General features: G+C 43.8%; 2 protein-coding genes across 4 annotated transcripts in view; one reads left to right on the forward strand and one right to left on the reverse strand.

Moving 5' to 3' along the window:
• Positions 1-2,890, forward strand: part of PPHLN1 (periphilin 1) — a 247,493-nt gene extending 244,603 nt beyond the window's left edge. The window contains exon 14 of one of the 2 annotated variants that reach the window (XR_006204793.1): positions 2,104-2,890. The gene's annotated coding sequence lies outside the window, so the exon portion shown is untranslated. Of the gene's footprint in view, positions 1-175; positions 321-2,103 lie in introns of those variants that run through there. The other variant, XR_006204796.1, reaches the window with a different exon arrangement.
• PRICKLE1 (prickle planar cell polarity protein 1) overlaps positions 1-22,409 on the reverse strand; it is a 114,367-nt gene that overhangs the window by 15,647 nt on the left and 76,311 nt on the right. Inside the window, exon 1 of one of the 2 annotated variants that reach the window (XM_042946275.1) lies at positions 7,891-7,963. The exons of the other annotated variant lie outside the window; for it this stretch is intronic. The gene's annotated coding sequence lies outside the window, so the exon portion shown is untranslated. Of the gene's footprint in view, positions 1-7,890; positions 7,964-22,409 lie in introns of those variants that run through there. 2 annotated transcript variants of the gene reach the window in all.

A 22,409-nucleotide genomic window follows, 5' to 3' on the forward strand; every position in this document is an offset into this window, starting at 1 on the left:
CAAACCATGGATTTTCCAAGCTAGCACAAAGACGCAGACTACCAAAGATCTGGATTACTTTTACAGCTATATTCCTAGATTAGCCTTTTGCAAAAAATGTATAGTAAATTGCCATCCCAATCAAGGTAAATCAACTTTAGCACTAAATGACATAATCCACCTCCTCCCAATCTAGATGGGAGGCCACGCCTTGAACTACAACTCCCATATATTCGTCCCAGCCTCTCTACACACTACACTGAGGACTGTCGACCATCAACAATGTGAAGGGTCCAAGTGAAGGGACACGAGCAACAAAGTCCTAGTTATCACAGGCAAGGCTTTCAGTTTTATGTATTGGTATTCTGACAGCTAACTGATTCCTGGTGGGATTAGTGTTATGACATTTAATTATCATATGGAGCAACCCAATGAGGGTGTGTCTCAATTCACAGGGGGTAAGACAGAGCCTCAGAACGAACTGTCACAGGACAACTGTCCAAAGGCACAGTGAATTAGAACTTGGCCTGTGATCTTAAACCTCTAACCCCACACTGCCTCCTAGAGGTGGAACCTGACTGAGCCGGTTCCCCTTTGCTGTGGCCAGTCCGTACCGCTACTGCATCAGTCACAACAAATGACTGAATGTAGGGAGACAGTCCACTTTGCCCAGAAAAGGCACTTCAAGGAAAGCACACAGTCAAAAAGGATTATAAAAATTCACCAGCCTCATGAGCTGTGGGTTCAGAGTTTATTCTCCGGAGAGAGCCTCTTTTTGCTTTCTATCAGAAGATAATAAAATGACAAAACATTACATGCATTGGGAAGGTCTCGGAGCTGACAAAAAAATTAAAATAATAAAAGTTACATAGCATGACCTTTACTTGATAACACGAAAATCTGAATATGGATTTTTCTCTTTTAAAAAATTACTTGTGTCAGTAGACCCTTATATTCTTAAGTATATCATTTTCTCAAACTGTCATATGAAAGCAGGTGACTGCTGATCATGGTTCTTGCATTATAAAATGTTAAAGTAATAAAAACGATAAATAAAGACATTTCACAGGGGCGCCTGGGTGGTTCAGTCGGTTAAGTATCCGACTCTTGATTTCGGATCAGAGCATGGTCTTAACGAATGCATGAGCTCAGGCCCCGCGTCAGGCTTTGCGCTGTCAGTGCAGAGCCTGCCTGGGATTCTTTCTTCCTCTCTGCCCCTCCTCTGCTCTCGCTCTCGCAAAATAAATAAACTTAAAAAAAAATACATGATCTCCCAAATACACTTTATGTAGGCATTTACATTTACTGTATTGTAAATGCTTGACAGCACAAAGAAAGAGGGGGACGTGGCCAATTACTTATGCTCTGGGTCATGATGTAGGATCTTCCTAATAACATCTAAATGTGGTTCTGTCTCATCTGCCAAAATACCACCTTTTAGAACAAACACGAAACCATGTGTGAATTAGATCTGACAGAAAGATTTAATTAATTTCATTTCCAGGTATTGTCTCTAGGTTGATCATGTGAAATACAGACACAAATCAGGTCTACAAATGAGTTGAATTATAACAGGAATAGAACTATCCAAAGTTGGAATTATGATATAGAAAATTTTCAACATTTTTTTTTTGAAGAACCACACTTAGATGGGCAAAAGTGGCCCTGTCCTTTATTAATTTTGTACTTAATTTTTGTAAAATTTTATTTTGATGTAATTTCAAGCTTCAGAAAAGTTGGAATAGCCCTTTGTAGCCTTTACCCAGACTCATCAAGTGTTTGCATTTTGCTTCATCTGGTTTATCACCATTCTCCTCCTCATGATCACAAACACATACACACACTTTTGTGGGAACCTTACGGAAGTGCAGATTTTTAACATCCTCTTACCTAACCACAGCTAAGTTAAATATGGTATTATATTTTTAAAATGTTTATTAAAAAAAAAAACTATATGTGAGACACGGTGCTAGATACTGGAGATCAACAGAGTAAAAAGCCAGAATAACTTAGTATTCTGTGATTATTCTGAGGAAGGTTTATTGTACTGGTAGTGAAATGCTGTAACTGAATGAACTTAATCACATGTGAATGACAATTATGCATTAACTAATTCTGTGCTAGGTTTGCCCCTGTTAAGGAAATGGATCTGGAAGGGCCCCCGCCTCTCCAAAGTCTCTTCATAATTCCGGATGTCTCACAATGCAGGGAAAAAAGTAGAACAGTGTTCAGGAATGGGTTTGTTCAGGTTCCAGAGTTTGACCATCAAGGAAGCATGTAGAGGGAGCAACACCTTTAAGAGCTAACAGCACTGTCAAAGATGGCACTGAGGTCAAGCACAGAGAACAGATACTTGGATTAAATTACAGCAGGTAAGGAGTTATTTGCAGGTACTATTTTAAAGAGAGGACTAAAAGCGGACTAGAAAGAAGACTCAAGGAGACGAATGACAAAAAGAAGAAAAGGGAATGGACAAGGGAGACGAGAAGGAAGCCCAAGGTTGGGTAGAGAGAAATGAGATACTTTTTTCTTACGAAGACAAGGACTATCATGGGGATGCTCCAAGCCAGCCAAACAACAGAAGGTGGAAGAGTTTCATTTCCCTTCTTTCTCCTTTTCTCCTTTCTTCCTTCAAAATAGTTACTTCTCACCATTTAAAAAAAACTCAAAGACAAACAGTTCGCAGATGTAGGACTTCTCAATCATCATATAATTGTCAAGAGAACATCTGACCCAAGGGACAGAGCAATACGTAAGGGAATGGGATCTGGGCTTCAGCATTCAGTAAACCCAGCCCTGAACTCTTCAGACCTTTGGCAAACCACCAAACGTAATGGGGCCTTGTTCTTTATTGTAACTATTTTCCTTACAAAGATGGTCTAAGTAGGTGAAAGTTTTAAAGAAGAAAGGAATTATACGAATATAAAGAATTAAAATTACTATTGACTGTGTCAATTGGCATTGTTATTTCCACTCTGACTACACAGATTTTTCTTGAAACTGACCAGCAACTTCCAGAATAAGAACACGTTAATAGCCAAGACAAAGGATGACATGTGAATTTCATCTTCTTTTTGAGTTCTGGAGGTTCTGTAGCCTCCTGAAGGGCAAACAGTTTTGACAAACTATCAGCCACCATTCTTAAGTCCCTTGGGATCAACTTCTAACGAGTCCTCACAACAAAATCTCCAATACTAGCATGCCTGTGCATGCGCACAATGCATAATGGTCTACAGAGCATGGCAGGGTATTTCCAGGTGTCTTAGTAGAGCAACAATGGTGAGAACCCAATATATAACTGGCAGTAAGTTGGCCCTTATTCCCCCAATCAGAGTATGGTCTCATTCATCCAACAGTGATATAAGGAGGGGTTCCTTGTGAAATTTACTTTGGAGATTCATTTACTCCATCCATTCATTCATCTCTGTATTTAAGGGCCATTATTGAGTGGTTCTAGGAAATACCACAAAGAGGCAATTGACTTCATTCCATTAAAAGCTAGAACTTAAAAAAGAAAATGTATTTAACATGGCAAGAATATTTTCAAATTCCATTATACATTTCCTTGTTTTCTTGAGTGTGTGTGTGTAAATTATATGTGAGTTAGCCTTTGACTGATCATTTGTTTTCATTCTGAACAGAAAACGAACAATAGAAAGAATGCTGGCTTCAGGAATCTAATCTAGTCATTCAGCTGGATGTGACCCTGGAACCTAGTTCCTCAATTGGAACACAAGTTTAGGGCTACCTCACAGTGTAGAGCTGATGTGTGGAATTGCATGGCCCCAAGGCTTTAAGATGGTTGAAAAACTTCTTATAGGTTTTTCCCTCCCTGCACTCATGACAGATTCTGAATTCTTGCTACTTTAGTCTCTTATAAAGTAAGTAGCTTTTTTCCTTTGCCCACAACCAACAACCCCTAAATCTTTTTTAGTATTTTGCTTTCAATGTTCTGCAAATTAGGCAACTGTAATTTGAAAAAATTCATCTAGACGTATATAGAATCATTACGCTATGAACAAGGGCTTACACATTCCTTCTGGAAGTAATCACTGGTTAAATAAGATAATACACAAAATGTGAAGGTATTATGCAAATTAAAAGCAGCTCTATTATTTTGCTATGCTATTTTGGTCATTTGAGGATCATTTATTTTCTACTGCACTTACATGCTGCCTCCAGAATAGCTAAGGAGTACTATTTTGATCGACCTTTACATATACATAAACGAGCCTTTACTATTTTTCCCTAAAAAGTTTCATAAGTCAGCACAGTATATGAAGGTCCAGAGGCAGTGAAGAGTCGAGAGTTTTGCTGGAAGACAGAAGCAATAATAGATGGCAATGACAGCACTGAATGACGCTTTTAAGAATTAAAAAGATCAGGCAGCTGACTTTGTGTTTAACCCTAAAGGCAATGGGAAAAGACAAAAGGCATGTGAGCAGAGTACCACTGCTGGTCTTAAAGAAAATTAATACTACAGTGATGGTCAGGAAAGAGAACAGGAACCTGGGAGGGGCCTATTTGTCTACTGTTCCCAAGAGAGCCTAAACATGGTGGCTTGGGGAACCAATAGGAAGGGGGGGATCTGGGTCAAAGATAGTCTTAGGTGACTGAAAGATGATGTACTAAAACAGAAATACTACACTGGCAAGTCAGAGGGAATGAGGATTTGAGAGGGTTGGGGAGAAGGAGTTCAATCAGATACATATTGAGGTTATAACTGTACATCAGTTCTGGTATGGTTCCTATTATTAATCATTTTTTGGACTAAGTCACCAAATCAAATCAAAATCATGCAAATGGAAAACAGAATAATTTTCAGTCCCTGCCATTGAATACGAAATCTAAGGTCATACCCCTAATTTACAAACACTTCTCCCAATCAAATTCCACTCTAGTTCCTATGTGAAGATTACCATGGCATTGCAGGGTCCCTACGAAAAGGTATTTCTTGTGTGAACATCCCCAGGGAAGTTAGAAATCCTTTGATCACCAAAACCCAGAACAGATACTGATTTGTGAACTCAGTTGGGCTAACATTCCCTAGGTGTCCCCTGCTGCTAAGTGTCATCCTGAGGGCCACAAACTGCTTAACAACTTCTTTGTTAAACTGCTTGTTAACAAGGCCTTAGCACATAAAAGATGCAGATCACACATAACCACTCAAGAGCTACTCTAACTCTTCGGGCTAAATATGCAGGTGGATTAAATTTAACTACAGACTAATTTGGTAGTACAAAAACCCGTAACACTTCTGTTCCTTTCAACACACAAAATACACAACCCTGTGGATATAGGTATCCCCTTGTTTATGGAGACTTTTAAAAAGCCAGAAAGACCTGTAGTCACCATAGGTATCAAAACTATGATAACCAAAGTTTGAATTTCATAGTAGAGATCCTAAACTGTTATCTCTTTAAAGTTTTCACACACACAGAGTACGCAATGCTTATTGTCTGCTAAAGACAAAAGTTCAGGGCCCAATTCACTTTTATTTCTGTTGAAACGAACTGTTGAGATAACTGTAAAATAAAAACACAATGAAGGTATCCAACGGCACTGCTTCATCAAACATTAGTAAAAGAACTTCATACCAGCAATTAGTGGCATTAGGCCATGTGCCCTTTGGCATTTTCTGTATTTTCCAGGTAGACCTCCCTCCAACTTGTACATTTTCCAACAGCTGAGTGGCCTGTCATGTACCATCCAATTGCCAAGAAGCTATCCATTTTTCCAAGAGGAAATGTGGAACGCTGCGGGGTTTCAAAGCATTCTAATTTCATGCACAAATACATTCCACGACAGTAAGACAGACTGCCTAACAAAAGAAGGAAACATGATGACAAAGCATGGTCCTTTGCCAGAGCGACGCTTCTGGGGTCAGATTTTTTGGCTGTAAACCGGTATATACAGACAAAATCCAAAACGCATGCTGGGGTGTGCCGCGGACCACGCAAGGCACGGCTCTAATGGACTAGTTAATTTCCATAATGGGGGACGCAGATATTTTTCGCAAATCGTGTTCCAGTCAGTCTCCTATTGATTTTTTGAATTTCTATTTTCAACGGCGGCCCAAGGAAACGGCAGCCAGACTTGACTCCAATGTACACACAGACTCAGGTTTCACCCCGTCACCTGTTGGCTCCTGAACAACACTCCTCTTTGTGAAACTTACAGCACTCATTTGAAACAAGTTTCCAGAGAAAACACTTCAAGAAAGTGTTTGAGAAGTCACAAGACTCGAGTTGTAAAAACAAATTCCACACATAGCCTGGTTTATGCTGACATAGATTAATGTGAAAACCTGAGCTTTTTAAGAAGGGGTTCGGGAGGAGAGCCGGAGGGAAAGGATGTCACCCTTCTTCGGGAAAATTCAGCAGGCTAATTCTGGATAGGGCTGCGAGTGATGGCTGTGGGGGTTCCGCTGGGTCAACCCAGGCCCGCACCGGGAAGAGACAGCTTACAGCAGGCGTCGGCGCCCCGCAAGCCCTACCCTCCGCGCGGCCGTGGCTGCTCGGGCCGCAAGGGGGCGCCCCGAGCCGCGGGTGGGACGCGGCCCTCTCCCCCACCACCCGGCCCCTTCCCCGCCTCCCCGCTACGGCGCCCAGAGGCCGAGCCCCAGACCCAGCGGCAGCGAGCGAGCCCGTCCTGGGCGCCGACGCCAGGCCCGCAGAGAACAGCTCCCCTTTCCCCAGGGGCCACAACAGTCGCCTGCGAACCCCCTGACCCACCTCCAGCGGAAAGTCTCGCGGCGCCTCTGCGCAGCGTCCCCTCCAAGGAAGAGCACTCGCTCCGCGGTTTGACGGCGATACCGAGTGGCCGCCGGTCCCGGATTCTACCCCCAACTTCCGACAAGAAGCCCCCTCTCGGCGGGCGCACGGTGACGCGCGCACCCCCGCGGCCCTCGGCGTTCAGTCCCCGCTGCCCGGCTGCCATCGAGCCCCGGGGCCAGACCGCGGCTCCCCACCTGCAAACGCGGGGTGGAACGCGGCCTGCGGCTCCTCCCGGCACCCGCCGCGGCCCGCGGATCCGCGGAGCCTCTCGGCGCGCCCTAGGCGCCCACCGCTCCGCGTCCTGCCGAAGCTGGCGGCCCGGCGCAGGGAGGTTCCCGAAGGAAAACGGGGCTGAGTGCCCTCCAGGAGGTCACCCTCGTCCACCCGTTTCCGGAGGAGACCTTAGCAGGGCGGGGACGGAGGGGCGGGGGCGGCGAGCGCAGGGCCCCGGTTAAACCGCGGCGGGCCGCGCCCCCTGTCGCGGCTCAGCACCGGCCCTGACCGGCTGGGTAGGGGGTCGTTGCCGCCCCCGCTCCTCCTTAACGCACCCCCGGCTCCTGGGGCTGTCCCCAGCGAGCCCCCTTTCGGTGCAAGGCGGCGATCCTTACCGGCTGCAGCTCCCTAACCAGCCGCGGTGGGGGGAGGGCGGCAAAAAGGTCCCTTAGCTCCCCGGAGACCCTCTGTCCCCGCCAGCGTCGCCGACTCTGCTCCCCCGTGTCTGAGTCGCCTCGTCCAGGCCACCGCATCCCCCACCCCCCAGCTCTGCGTTCCTCCAGAATCCTCCACCCGAGAGAGAAAAATCCCGGTGTCCGCTCTGCGCCCGCGGCCGGCGAGCTTCAAAAGTAACCAGAGCCCGCATTTAAAAAAGTAACCATTTCGCTTCCTGCTGGTCCCACCCTCCTAAGGAGCGCCGCAGGCCGGCCTCCCGGCTCGCAATCGCAGCCCTGCTGGGCTCCCGGCTCCCGGCTCCCGTCCGCAGGAGGCGCCTGCCCAGCCTGGTCTCGCGGCCGCCAGCTTTCCAGGAACTGTCACTGTTGACCGTGCCCCTGGCAGGTCTCCACGAGGTCCTGCGCGCACATTATTCCTCGAAAAGTTACCCACCCACTTGGCCAGCCTCGCGGCTGGAGCCCCTTACCTCCGTCCGCCCGCTCCATTCCCAGGAGCCCTAGTGAGAGGAGCAGCTGAGATGCAAATACCCCAGGACGCTTATGTAAACTTCCCCCTCCCGCAGGTGCACGCGCGGGCCACAAAACGCTAGGAGAATTATGCAAGGCCACCTCTTAAAGAAATCATCTCCACTCAGCCCCATAAACATGATGTCAGCAAATGGCACGTTTAACCAAGTTCTCACTTGGAAGGACTCATTAACATGAGAATTCTCTTCTTCGGACTTTTCCTGCATTTCGCAGTGATTCCTACAGCTTAGCGCAGGAGATTTATTTTTATCGGTAAATAACAGCAAAAGAAATGGTGCCAGGTCTTGGGATATACTTAAGTACATAAGAGTTTTTACAAACAGGTTAAGTGAATATCATTATTCAAACACAAGAAGGTGCCTCACACTTAAAAGACCAATCTTGTTTCTGAGCTATTTCTAGATACACTGAAAGAAAGTGAAGTTTGGCATTAATTGTCTACAGAAAGGACCAAAAGAAGCAAAAACAGTGCCTCAAAGCAAGCCAAAAAAGAAATGATAGATTAGTATAATCAGCACCTGAGGTATGGATGTCTTCTGAACTACAAGTTTTAATATCTACAATAGTCTTATCACAAGGTGATAAAATCCCAAGGGAGGGAGAGAGAAAGATGCATTATTTAAATACTTAAGAGTTGTGTCAGTTTATAAAGTGCTGTTAAATAAAAGCAACTTAAAATGGTCACTGGTTCCTTAGGTATCCTACCTTTTTATTAAGATTAAAAAAAAAGAATCCTTGAACCACCAGGATTCCTCGGGAGAGTGATTTGTAACATATATGTTTCTACAGTATTATTCAATTGAACAATAGTCCATTGTAACTGTGATTTAAAAATACACAAACAAGTTGCCATAAATAGAGCAGCCAACAACTCTGTAGCCAGTTTCTGTTATCTCTGCCTTAAAGCATGGCAGCTGCCGAGAAGCTCCCTTTTTAAGTTATTGCTTTAAAGTGGCAGAGACAAAAAATTTGTGGCTCTGTTGGTAGAGTAATTTGGAAATACCGCTTCAAACAACAGGATTTGTGATTCAAATAGACTTTTTTGGCCAATTCAGGGTCTAGTTTTGAAGGCTGTTTCTCAACAGGTGTGATATAGAGCTCCTCTGGCCCTCAGGTTGTGTGGGGGTTTGCGGAGGGTGGATGGAGGACTTCCAAAGTTACCACTTTCCTCCCTGGACCTGTGAAATTAGCCGTGAAGACCTAGGGCAGATTTCCTTTTTCCTATTTCATTCTGTTTGGGCTTCCTCAGGGACATCATCAACTGACAGCATCTATAGGACAAAAGTGCAGTCAGTCATAGACTTAAATGAAATCCTAAACTATCATATCATTATGATAAAGGAAGTATCAGCAGACCAATGCTTTAAGCCAGGTGGATCCTTTTTGAAACAGATTTTAATTTGTTTAATGTTCATTCACTTTTGAGAGAGAGGGGGGGAGAGAGAGAGAGAGAAAGGTGTGAGCGGGGGAAGGGCAGAGAGAGGGAGACGGAGTTCGAAGCAGGCTCCAGGGTCCGAGTCGTCAGCACAGAGCCCAACGCGGCACTCGAACCCACAGACCGCAAGATCATGATCGGTCGCACAACCGACTGAGCCACCCAGACGCCCCGGAAACAGCTTTCAAAGGGCAGCTACACATCAGCCAAGGCCACAAACCGATAGCAACACTTATCAGTATTAAATGTCAGCCATTGTTAAGTGTGCTTCCTCTAAGGCCGTTATTTGTAAATACCGTTTGTTACAATTTCAGCAGGTACTGTCAGCTTTATTGCCTATTGTCAGTGTTTTTAGTGCTGAAGCACTTTGGAGAGAGTTAAAAGCTTTTACTAATGTTCCAACTGAATGCAACAGACTTTGGTCTGGTCTGAAAGGCATTGTTATCGGCAAGGGTGAACTTATGCAGGATGGGAAGCAAGGCCCCCAACCAGCACCCTTTTGTTTCAGCCAGGTGGAATATTCATTGCTTGCAGATCGCACTTGAGGGGAGGCTGAGAAAGGAAGCCCAGAAATTCACAGGACTTGGCTCCCTCATCCCATCCTGGTCTCTGCTGTACTGTGACCTCCTGAAAGAGGCCTTCTGCAATGTTCCTAATCCCCCAAGTCATCCCTTCCTCCGGTTTGCACTATTCACATCATAGCTCTTAGCTCTGATTGACATTATTATATGCCTAGTTGTTCATGTTCGCTTTCTTTCTCTTCCCCTAGAAGGCGGGGACTTCCAGGATTCGCTACTGTATTCTCAGCACCTAGAATCACTCCTGGCACATAGCAGACAAGCTCAATAAACATGAGTTAAATGAACAAATGAGTTTTGGACATTCTTCTCAGGCCTTACAGATATACCATACCTGGACAAGTAACTCCGTCTCTAACCTAAAACCACACTGAACTACAGTGTCCTAATGGAAGAGACTATGATAGGAAAAAAAACAAAAACAAAAACAAAAACAAAAAAACAGAAAAATGCCAAAGGCAAAGAAATAAAGAGGCAGCACTCTGTGAGTCAAATGCCTGCCAACTCTACCGGGTCTGGAGGAAAGAGATAAATGACAAAATATAAAGCAAACCTTGGTGCTATTTCTTGGTTCTCCTGGGATTTGTATATAGTGACCTTAAGGTCTTTTCTGTTCCTTGCCTCTGTTTTTTCATTTGTAAAACAGACCTGGGTTTTAGTTTGAACAGTAAGAGGTGCTCTTGGTCCCAGACATTTGGAAGAATTTGTAACTAAAGGTCAGAAATCTAGGAAGAGCCTATTTAAATGATTCAGTTTCTTAATAGAGAAGAGAGACCAAGGGCTCTAATAGTCATCAAGTGACATCTCACTCAGTAAATCTGAGGGGCAGCTGGCATATGTAATGTTAAGTAGGGTGACAGCTTTAGTCGTACTGACAGCATGGTCTAGGACAGCAGTTCGGCTGTTCTGACTATGAAGAGATAGGTAACTAAAAGAATCTCAAGTAACACCTGTATGTAGGATGTAATTTCTAATTAAAATGACTTTTAAAATAATTTTTTTAATTGGAAAATCAGACAACAGAGTTGATGACAATCTGTGGGATCCTACATCTTGTCCAGATTTTTTAAAAAATGAGATCATTTTTCAAAAAATAATCATAATAATTCATCATCCTTGTCACCACTGAATGTTTATGTAAAATTTTTTTTTCTTGTTAATTTTAAACATTTCTGTTGTACCTTAGATTGGACAGGTATACCTAGTGGGTTACTATATATTTGCGAATTCTAGTTACCATTAGCTGAGTCTCTAGAGCCTTCTTCCCTCTGGGAAGGGCCCCAAGGCAGATATCAGCTCTTCCTAGAGTTAACAGGCATTACGGTGTTTTATAATAGGTTACAGTTCCTCTAGGCCTCCAATTACTCTCTTCGCCCTTTGATTATATTTAAAGCAATGTGATTAGAGAGCACTGGTTCTTTAACATTTTCTACACCCAATCCCTCTTTAGATTTACTACTCCAACCCTCCCAGCTTCCTGTCCGTCCCCTCCCCCAACTCGTACCTCCTTTGAGAGCGATGTGACTCCTCCATCCAAGTACCCTGATGTGCTGGGCTCTCAGGAGACTGAAATGTCTCTTCTCTGTCAATTTTACTCGCTCTGTCACACTGGGATAAATCACTTCTCCAAGGTATTCGGGTTTTTTTTCATTTCTAAAAATGCTAGTGTTTGGGGCTAGGTCAATGGTTAGAACTTTGGAAGAGGGAACACAATCCATTTTTCAACTAAAATAGGAACCTCAGTATACAGAGGCAAGGGAAAGTGTTCCGTTGAAGCTCAGGGTTGGTTTCTCCCCAAACCCCTCCCACAAATACCTACCCCTTTCCCGCCCCCCCTCCGCCCCCCCCCCCCCCCCCGCTCCCCCCAGCAAGGGCTTCCAGGTCAGCCCTCAGGCTCCCTCACCTCAAACTAGATGCTCCTGGAGCCTCCACCAGTTCTAGTATTTTCTAAGTCTCTTAAAAACTCAATAATAGCTAGTTAGGACACTAACACCAGATAGGTGTTTCCAGCTGTGATGTCTGGAGTCCACAGCCCAGGCTGGGAGGGAGAACAGGGCATCATCACATCCTTTCATTTCACTCGTGCTCTGGCTTACAACTTGCAGTAAAAACGGGGCAGCTATCTTTGCCCACCCCCTCTCCCACCTTTTCTGAAATGCCCCTTCCCCACACCCAGGAAATGTGTGTTAGTTTTCATGGACAGATAATTAAACTAGTATTCAAGCACCTTGGCTTTAAGTTCTTCAACTTTCTCGACTCCTGTAGATCTGTGGTTTAATACAAACATTCCTCAGACTTCACTACCAACATGTTAAGGAACGAAGAATTAATTTTCCGATAAATACTGACAGATCTATAACATAAAGATATCAAAGACATAAAGACACATTATGTAGTATGATCGCATTGTTATAGGCTAGTATATGCACAGCAAAACTATTTAGAGGACTATAAATACCAAAACCATAAATACCAAACCATTAATATGGTTTCTAAGGGAAGGCAAATTATAGGAAACTGTATCAGTTTTTAATTTACATTTGTAAAATAAATGTATTTTCATACTATTTATAACGTTTTTCTTTTTATGAGGATCAAATAAAACTTTTACAGGTTAAGAAACAATAAAGAGAAGATACTACAGTATTACCATAAGGAAGAAAATCTCTGAAGCCGAAAAGTGGTGCTCCTGATTTAATTATTAGTTGATATGGGAAAAGACATGAACACATAATTCCCCTCCTGTATCTTCCTGTCAGTCACAAACTTTAATAGTGAGATCCCTGCTGCATTTATTGACAATACTTTGGGAAGGGGCTGCAACAGTCCTACCTTCCCAAGGACTCACAAGTATTGGCTCAGGAGCTGCCCCAACTGAGGCCTCCTGCATCCATCCACTGAGTCACTGATCTATTCTTCGGTTGACTCAAAAGATATCTCTTGAAGGGCCATACTGTCACACCGAGATCCTCCCTCCCCTTGAGTTAAGGATTTCCTATTCTAAACTTCATATTCTCTTTGTATCTTGATTTACTTCAAAAAGAAGGCACAGGAAAATACACAAGATGAGCGGGGCAAAGAGTTTCATTTTTTGAAACATGCAACACTGTGATTACACTACTGTAGAGGGGTGGTTAAAATTCTAATAAAGGAATAAGAGGAAATGCTGATCAATCCATTCTGGAAGATCAAGGAAGTGTGGAGGTGGGGGAAGCTTTGATCCAGGCCTTTAGGGATTAGAAGGAGTTGATCAGGGTAATTACTGGAGTGGAGTTGGGGTAGGGAACAGGGCCCCTCTGCCAGGTTGAGCCAATCAAAGCCTGAGGACCAAGGGAGGGAGCAGCTCCTGGTAAGCCCATGGTAATGTGATAGGAGGACTGGAAGGTAGGAGGGAGGGGCTGGAGACTGTGCCCAAAGGAAAGCAGCCCTTTAAGCTACTCTAGGGGCAATGGGAGCCACAGAAGTTCAAGCAAAGAGGTACGTGATTGTATCTATGCCCTAATTAGAGGGAGGGCAGAAAGAGCAGTGCAGGGAAGCTAGATGGGAAGAGCTTAGGAGCTGCCTCAGCAGTCAAGGGCAGAGAAAACCAGACCATGTGTCTGAGGGTGAAGGAACTGGACTCTGTGGCGGCCCGTTGTGTATGGTGGGGGTTAGGGAGGCAGATGGGGTGCGGACATTCCTAAATGAATCCACATTCCCACAGTTTACTTGAAACAGAACCGACAGTTTAGCCTCGATGTGAACTCTAACTTGAAATAGCAAATACTTTTCACTGCCCATGGGAGACAAACTCAAGGTGACCTGACGGATTTACATTTTTTTATTTTAAGTAATCTCCACATCCAACGTGGGGCTCAAACTCATGACCCAGAGATCAAGAGTCACACTTTCTACCCAATAAGCCATCCCGATGCCCAGGATTTACATTTCTAAGCTCAAACTTTATCTTCCTGTTGATATTCACCTTTAAAACACAGCATTTACATCCCCTAGTGTTAAAGAGCTCAGAGTCCATCACTGTGAAAGAAACAGGCACATGATTTTCAGGTTGGAAGATAATCTATGTAGAAGAAATACCCAACTCCTACTACAAAGGTCAAAATGGCATTGAAAATGACACTGGTATGTTAAGTGGGGGGGTCTACAATCTCGCAGTTCATGTTTTATACAAAACATCTAAATAATAGATACTGCTTTGTCTTAAATTTTAAAATTATGGAGCATTTGCTGCTTTATTTCATGAACTACATATGCAAAGCTATTTTGCAAACCTATGTATTTTCTCACGCTATTTAAACTCTCCACCAACTAAAATGGTTGATTTTCCTCAAGGGAGAATCTGGACCAACAAAGGCATGCCAGCTTTTAACACTGTTACTGTGTGCTGAATTAATCAAGGTGTTCTTAGAGAGGTGTCAGCAAAGAATTGTTTCAAGCAGCCAGAAGCCTCTTGCCAAAAAGAAAAAGGTCAGCAAAGTTTTCCATAACATTTCTTTATCTTATCTGAGATCCCAAGTCCCTTTCTGCAACCGTGGGAATTTAAGCGAGGTGATTTTGTAGTGGAGACTGGTTTACAAGCTTTAATTAGATTGTGCCAGGGACAGGATTTGGAATTCTCATTGTTCTATTGGTCTTGAATCGCGTAGTTCCAGATGAGTAACTGCCTTTTGATAGAAGTTACTTTTAATATTTCCTTTGTCCTTTATGCTCACAGCAGTAGTCTCTTCAACACTGAGTTTACACTGAATTCTAGAGGGGCGAAGGGCAGGGAGCCTGTCTGTTTTGTTTAGTGATAGATACACAGGCCTGGTGTATCAGGCACGTTGCCCGGTACATACAGGATTCTCAATAAATATTTGCTGTCTTGTTCACATTCAATTCTCCACAGAACCTGACTCAGACCTTGCACATACAGTACTCCTTTTTATATCTCAACGATCAGTCCATTGATTCTGTTTTTCTTTATTTGTATTTGTTTTAAAAAAAAAAAGTATGTCAACTAATTTGAGGTTAAAAATTTCAGTTTTAATATTTAAAGCAATCTTGTGAAGTTTATCATCACTTAGGTCATTTATTCTTTTTGGCTTATGAGATCTGATAGGAACACTACCTGGCTAACCTGGAATCTCTTTAGAAAGCCCAAATTTCTTTTTCTTTTCTTTTTTTTTTTTAATTTTTGAGAGAGAGAGAGAGAGAGAGAGAGAGAGATGGCAGGAGAGGGGCAGAGAGACACAGAGATAGAGGATCAGAAGTGGGCTCTGTGCTGACAGCAGCGAACCTGATGTGGGGCTCGAACTCACAAACCACGAGATCGTGACCTGAGCAGAAGTAGGACGCTCAACTGACTGAAGCACCCAGGCGCTCCAGAAAGCTTAAACTTCTAAATCATGTGCCCCACCTACCTCCAAACCAACACCTGATGTCCTCCTCTGTTCCTGTCTCATTCTGGTACCACCAATACTCTGAGTAAGCCACCAACCAATCATCACAGGCCCTCCTGCCTGCCTACCCTCACTGCATTACTTATCAGGTCTTTGTGTCTTTTCAGCTTTCCCGGTTGGCTCTGTCCCCCCTCCCTCCGAGGCTGTGGCCACCGCCACTCGGGGGGCTACCACAGGAGCCTGACTCGTTTCCTCACACCATCTCCTCTCTAGTCATTCTCCTTCACTTGACCACCACAAATGCGACCAGCTTCATCCTGCTTTAAAGTCCCTTCTTCACAGTTTGCCCAACATCTCCACAGCTTCTTGGCAGTGAAGGCCTCCATGTCAGCTCCTGGGGACTTCTCCAGCTCTATCACCACCACCTGTCTTACCTGACCCTGGACTCTGTAACTGCTGGCTTCCAGCCATATCGTGCTGTTTCATGACCCTTTGCCTAACCTGGCTGTTCCCTCTCTGTGGCTCTGTCTAGCCATTCACTGTGATCTGCCGGCTACCTTACTTCAGGACATGATTTGCTGTGGGCCCGGGAGATGTTCCCTGAGCAAGGGCTTCTAGGCTGTGCATCCACTGCTGCAGGACCCTCTGTATGTCCTTAGACTCCCACCTTATTCAGGTGAGTCCCACCACCCAAATTACAGCTTATTTTCTTTCCTAATCAGAAATCGTATGGGACACCTGGATGGCTCACAAGGTTGAGCGTCCGACTTCAACTCAGGTCATGATCTCCCGGTTTGTGAGTTCGAGCCCCGCGTGGTCGGGCTCTGTGCTGACAGCTCGGAGCCTGGAGCCTGCGTCGGATTCTGTGTCTCCCTTTCTCTCTGTCCCTCCCCCACTTGTGCTCTGTCTCTCTCTCTCTCTCTCTCTCTCTCTCTCTCTCATTCTCTCTCCCTCTCACAAATAAACATAAAAAAATGGTATCCACTGGAGTGATGTGATTTTCTTCTTATTGGCACACAGCTTTGAGATAACCCAGAAGCGTTCCTTTCCACTCAGCGCCTACACCAATAAGGGTGGGCTGGAGCCACTCTTTTGGTTAATATCAGTGTATGGAAGAGACACATTTTTGAGAAATAGACCTTCTGGTGTTTCTAGCTCCTTCAAAGAGCTGTCCCAACTGCCTTCATTCTCCTCCTGCCAAGCTCAGCCCCACACAGTTCAGTGAAACAGTCATGATGGACCGCCGGATCAATGGAGACCACAACACACGATACCCTCTCTTGAGTTGTCACAATTTTGAGTATGTCGGTCTTGTGTCTAGAGCAGACGCTTCTTGAGAGCACCATCTCCCCATCACTGTTATTTCACAGGACTGAGCATAATGAAGATGGTTTGCTGGAGCAACCATTGTGATTTTGATAAAGTGCAGGAACCAGGCCACAGGAGTGGACTCTTCTCCTGTCAGTCAGATGCTGACATATTGCTCCCTGCACTGGCATGACCTGGGGTTCCATGTGCGCAACTGTCTGATCCGACGCCCACGCACACAGCTCCAAACCCAACCCTTTAAGACACAACCAAATCATTAACGGCCCTGTTGTGGGCCACACTGAAGAATTTTTAAGACACAAAAATAAATGTAAAGTCATAGAAGATCTATGTCATCAACCCCGGAGAATGAGGAGCAGTGAAATTGGAAGTTAGGTTCCTCAGAGACAAAACACAATCCCCGGGCTAATGGTGGGAGTGGCTGGTCTAGAAAGAGAAGAAAACCAGGATTTTCAAAGGAAAATCTTTCTCTGAAGGTGATCGTGGTGAAGAAGCTGTTTGTCAGGGATAAAAGTGAGGTCTGAGTGGATCTGGAGGCTGTGAACATCCTTAGCCCCCTTGAGGGAATGGGAGCTCTGTCTTATACTGTTTCACTGAGTACCTGCTATAGGGCCTGCATTTCAACCAATTATCAGTAACTTCAAGAGAGTGGTGGAATCAGGATAGACTGAGGAATCAAGTATGTGCCAGAATTGTGCGTCATTTTGACATACAGGGTGATGTCACTACATTTTCTGTGGTTATATATTGAGGAAGAACCCAGTAACGCCAAATGAATCTCCCTTATTATTATCGTTACAGCAGCTATAACTTTGGGAGGACTTGTTTGCTGAGCACTGTGTTGAATCCTGTACAAATATCTTTTTTAAAGTCCTTTTAAAAGCATAAGGTAAATCGTATATTCCTCATTTTACAAATGAGAAAAGTTAAGGCAGCTTGCTCAACCATCCTAATCATCAGCAAGTTAGTGCAAGATCCCAGATTCAAAACCCAGTCTGACATCAAAGCCTGTTTGTTTTTAAAGCAGAGCTTTTTATAAATAGCAAAATAAAATGCTTTGCTTTCCCCAACTTGTCCCTCAGCAACATCATCAGAAAGTAGGAAGAAAAATTCTAGAAATTTTAAGTATCATGTTATTTTGGGTTGAAATGAAGCAGTACTTGTGAGTCACTTAGCGGGGTTCAATGACAATACATCAGTTCGCTGGCCTCTAGGACCAGAGTCGTACAGCTCAAAGGAGTTGGACTCCCCAGCCCCCAGCCCTAGAGATCCTCAGACAAATGAGACCGTCAGCTTTTTGAAGCAGTTCACTGCACCATTTTAATTTCTATAGATGCAAAGTCTGTTTTATTGTTCCAATACAACAAAAGTGGCCTGTATCTGAAGGTCATAGATATAACAGTGGCTCTGTCGCCCATTAGTCCTTACCAGTGTCAGGGCGTACTAAGCTCTTACTCAAATAAGGTTTTCATTCTCGGATGGGTTCAGCAGCCCAACCATCACCTCCTCAACTTACAGGCAGATCACGCTGAACAAAGAGCAAACCGTGAGAATGGTCCCGTTTGGAAGTCTGTGGGTAACCCATCCTGAACGCATCTCACATGCTCAAGGCAAAAGGCACTGAAATAATACAGCCATTAATAGATGTGTCAGACAAAACTGATTACACCTCAACTCCCAGAACCATAATACATTATGTATATGTACACATATTTATACTAAGGTCCTTCGGTTCAGTTGCAGCAAATGAAAAACAAAGACAACAGAATTAATACTCTGGCAGCATTTCTGGGCAATTCTAATTGCCAATATGTCCCCCAGTAAAAATTTCTTGCAGATGAGCCCAAATAATGGGAGACTATGAGGACTCATATGACATTACAGAGGCTTGTAAAGACAATCTGCTTCCCACTGAGGGGCAAACATTTTTTCTTAACATAAACGCTAATTCCAATTTAAGACGGCGCACTGCATTTTTGCTTACGTAATGGACCAAACCAGATTTCCATTATCAACCATTTCTGAATTTTTAGCTTCTCTTTCAATAGACTCTAACCAGATTCGAGGAATCACTGAAATGATTCCCTTTTCCTTTGGAAAAAGTATGTTTGGGAGGGGGAGCAACTTAGTGAAGACTGGAAGTATCATGAGAAAATAGTTTGATGAGGGCGCCTGGGTGGTTCAGTGGGTTAAGTGTCCGACTCTTAGGTTCAGCTCAGGTCTCATGATCTCAGAGTTGTGAGTTCCACCCCCACCCCGCCCCCAAGGGGCTCTGCACTGACAGCATGGAGCCTGCTTGGGATCCTCTCTTTCCCTCTCTCTGGACCTCCCTGCTGCTCATGCACATTCTCTCTCTCTCTCTCTCTCTCTCTCTCTCTCTCTCAAAAATTAGTAAGTAAACATTAAAAAAAAAGAAAATAGTTTTATGAAATATCATGTTTTTAGCCTCTGACAAGTCAAACGTTTTTTTTGAAAGAATCCAATGATATGGTTAAACAACCTCTCAAATGGAGCCAGCACTCAAAAGAGGAAGGTGAATTCCTGCACAAGCAACACTTAATGATCACTTTCCAAGAACCTTTAAGATGACCTTCTCGAACCCGCAACTGTGATCCCTAAGAGCTTTCATGAAGTGCACCATATTATTTTTGCACTATCAGACAAATTAAAATCTACAGAAAAATGTCACGCTGTTTCTCATGCTTAATTAAGAGAGTTCTTAAGGAGAATAAATATGATGATCGCATACATAAATATTTGCAATTCTTAAAAACCTGTAATAGGAACGCTGGCAGTATGATGCCAATGCTACCTAATAACAAATTTGATTTATAGTAGAATTATGGGGCACCTGGGTGGCTCAGTCGGTTAAGTGTCCAGCTTCGGCTCAGGTCATGATCTCGCAGTTGGTGGGTTCGAGCCCTGCATCGGGCTCTGTGCTGGCAGCTTGGAGCCTCAAGCCTGCTTCAGATTCTGTGTCTCCCTCTCTCTGCCCCTCCCCCGCTCGCGCTCTGTCTCTCTGTCTCTTCAAAATGAATAAACATTAAAGACGAATTTATAGTAGAATTATAAGGGGAAAAAGAATTCCAGATGACCACTCGTGTGCTACCTAGACTGCACATCTTCTGGGCATTATAAGGAAAATATTTACTATTAACATTGCTAGGAGAAACTAAGAGAAAGTGGGCTGAGGCCTCTGCCATGTTATTGCTAGGAATCTGCCAACAGGGATGGCAGTTACGAGCCTCACTGGGCAGATTCCTGGTGGCAGTTCTTGTCTTGAACAGGGGAGGAACCAACAATTAACTTACAGAATGACCTGGGAATGAATGGACATATACAGTTCTGTATGATTTTTCCCAGATGGTTTTACATTTTAGATAGTTCTTAAGGGCAAAACTAGGGACTACTTAACCACAGTACTTAAGAAGTATGATTTAAAAAAAAATTATTTGCTTCTCTTCTTTCTATTTCCAACTATCAGGGACTCACATTTTGTTCTGGAATGTATTTTTAGGGCAGATGGGGGAAAGGGGCCAAGTTTCAGATGCCTCTTTTCTCTATTTCTTTCCTTTGCTGGAAGGTTTTCTTTATGGACCTTTCAGTCTTAGGTTTCCATAACCTCCTAATGCAAAACAGGCAGGCTAGGAGGAGCAATGAGTACAGCAAACCGCATGTTGCTTTCCCTTTTTTCCTTTTCTTTTCTTCTTTTCATTTTTTTAATTTGGAGGGGAAGAATCCAACTTACAAGAAGAGTATGCAACTTAGCAGTTAAACTGAAATTAAAGATGTTTTAAAGATTTCTTAACCCCAGTCTTGGCCATCTTGTAATATTTTAAAATGTAAACTGAAACACGTGATTGTGATAAACTCTGAAGCAATCAGAAGATGCTGAGACCATGGATAATAGCTTACAAAACTAATTTTGACTTGGGGGTGATCTGAGTATTTTCACCTACACCAAAGATAAGAGACACACTAAAAAATTAACTTTAAGGATTTCACTGTGAAATCGACACTAGGGCATTCTGAACCCCGGATTAACAATCTATATCTGGGCTTCCACAGACGTGCATAAATTATTCAAAAATTTTATGGCTCAATTCAGCTGTCAAAGAGAAGAGCCTTTTGACAACACTTCACACCTGTTACTGATCTAGTAAAGTCCTGGGCTGAGTTACTCCCACCTGGGATGAGCATGTCCAGACTTCCCTCACACTCATTTTACACAGAGGGACAGATTCTTTGGAGTACCGGGTAGTAAAGAAATTAAGACACACTAAAACCCTTGGAATTTTCCCCAAATGGATGATCACAATGCAGATCTTAGCTAAGGAACTGCCGCGAAAGGAACACGGGCCTCACAAGAGATGGCCTATTTACAGCTTTCATGCAACACACACAAAAATAAATAAAAAGTAACAGAAATTATGCAAGTGAATTTTTCTTCTGAGTCTTATAGGAAAATGAATCCCTGAAATAATCAAAACGCATCAGAATATTCCCAACTGCTGGGTAATTCTCAGCTGTGGGCATCTCTGATTAACCCCAACACCTTCTTCATACCTTAACTCACTTGACAGGGAGATGAAGGCTAGGTCAGGTCTGTGGTTCCTGTAGCCTCCACAGATCCCTCTCTGTGGTCCTCCTATTATCTAACTGCATGGATTCAAAAGAGGGTTCTGGTTATTGAATTATGTGACAAAGGGGATTCTTGGGAAAAAGAGGTTTGAGACAAACACCTAGTTTAAATTGAGTCCATGGCAAAAAAAAAAAAAAAATCAGACACAAAACCCCACTTGCTCACAAAAACCATAGGTGGATTTTAGAAGTTCCAAATACTAATCCCACTGAAGTATCAATTCTGCTGATGGTTTTCTAAAAAGGGAAATGAGATGCAAAGAAAAGTGGGGTCTTAGGAAAAGTCTACATCATACAATATGAGGGTACTTAAAAAGCAAGGGATGGGAACACTTGAGCGCAGATTTCTGAAAACAGAGCCAGGATCGGCTCAGAGGCGCGTCTCCTGGACAGGAGTCCTGGGAGAGGTGCCAGGAAATGAATTTCGTGGGCAGAGTGGGAAAATCGCTCTGTTATAATTCAAGTGTCTTTAAGGAGAATGTTCTGACGAGGAACAAAAGAGTACCTGCCTCCAAAATAAGCACATTATTGGGCAGAAAACATGAACAGAACGAAGGTCACTCTGGAATTGATTCCACAGACAGGTTACTTCTCTCTTTTGGGGGCATGCAAGCTCCGTAGGTACAGGATGGGGCTATGCTAACGTGCTCTGGACTATGTTAAAAATACTGAATGAGGATTGTATTAGTTAAGACTTTAGGGCTGCAAGTAACAGAAACCCAACTAATTTAAGGAGAAAAGGGGTGGGGAGTGATAGTTTCCTGGAGGGATACAGAAATGTCTCTCAGAAAACACAGGGCAGGAATGTAGCTGAGCCTCAGAAAATGGCTGCGATTCAGAAATGGAATCCCTCAGAAGTCTAAACAATATCCTCCCTCCGTTTTCTGTCCCTGCCTCTGTCTGGTTAATGCTTTAGGCTTCTCTCCTTGAAAAACAGGACTCTGTGGTTCCTTAGTGTATGAGATTCAAAAATGGTCACTTCCCAGGTTTTGGGCTTAGAATCCAACATGACTGCCTGGAATCCACCCTTGACCATGCATCCATGGGGACAGATGGATTTGAGCTGGGTGTGTGTGTTTTGTAGGCTGCGGGCC

This window comes from Panthera leo, chromosome B4, assembly GCF_018350215.1.
Source record: "Panthera leo isolate Ple1 chromosome B4, P.leo_Ple1_pat1.1, whole genome shotgun sequence".
NCBI classification, from domain to species: domain Eukaryota; kingdom Metazoa; phylum Chordata; class Mammalia; order Carnivora; family Felidae; genus Panthera; species Panthera leo.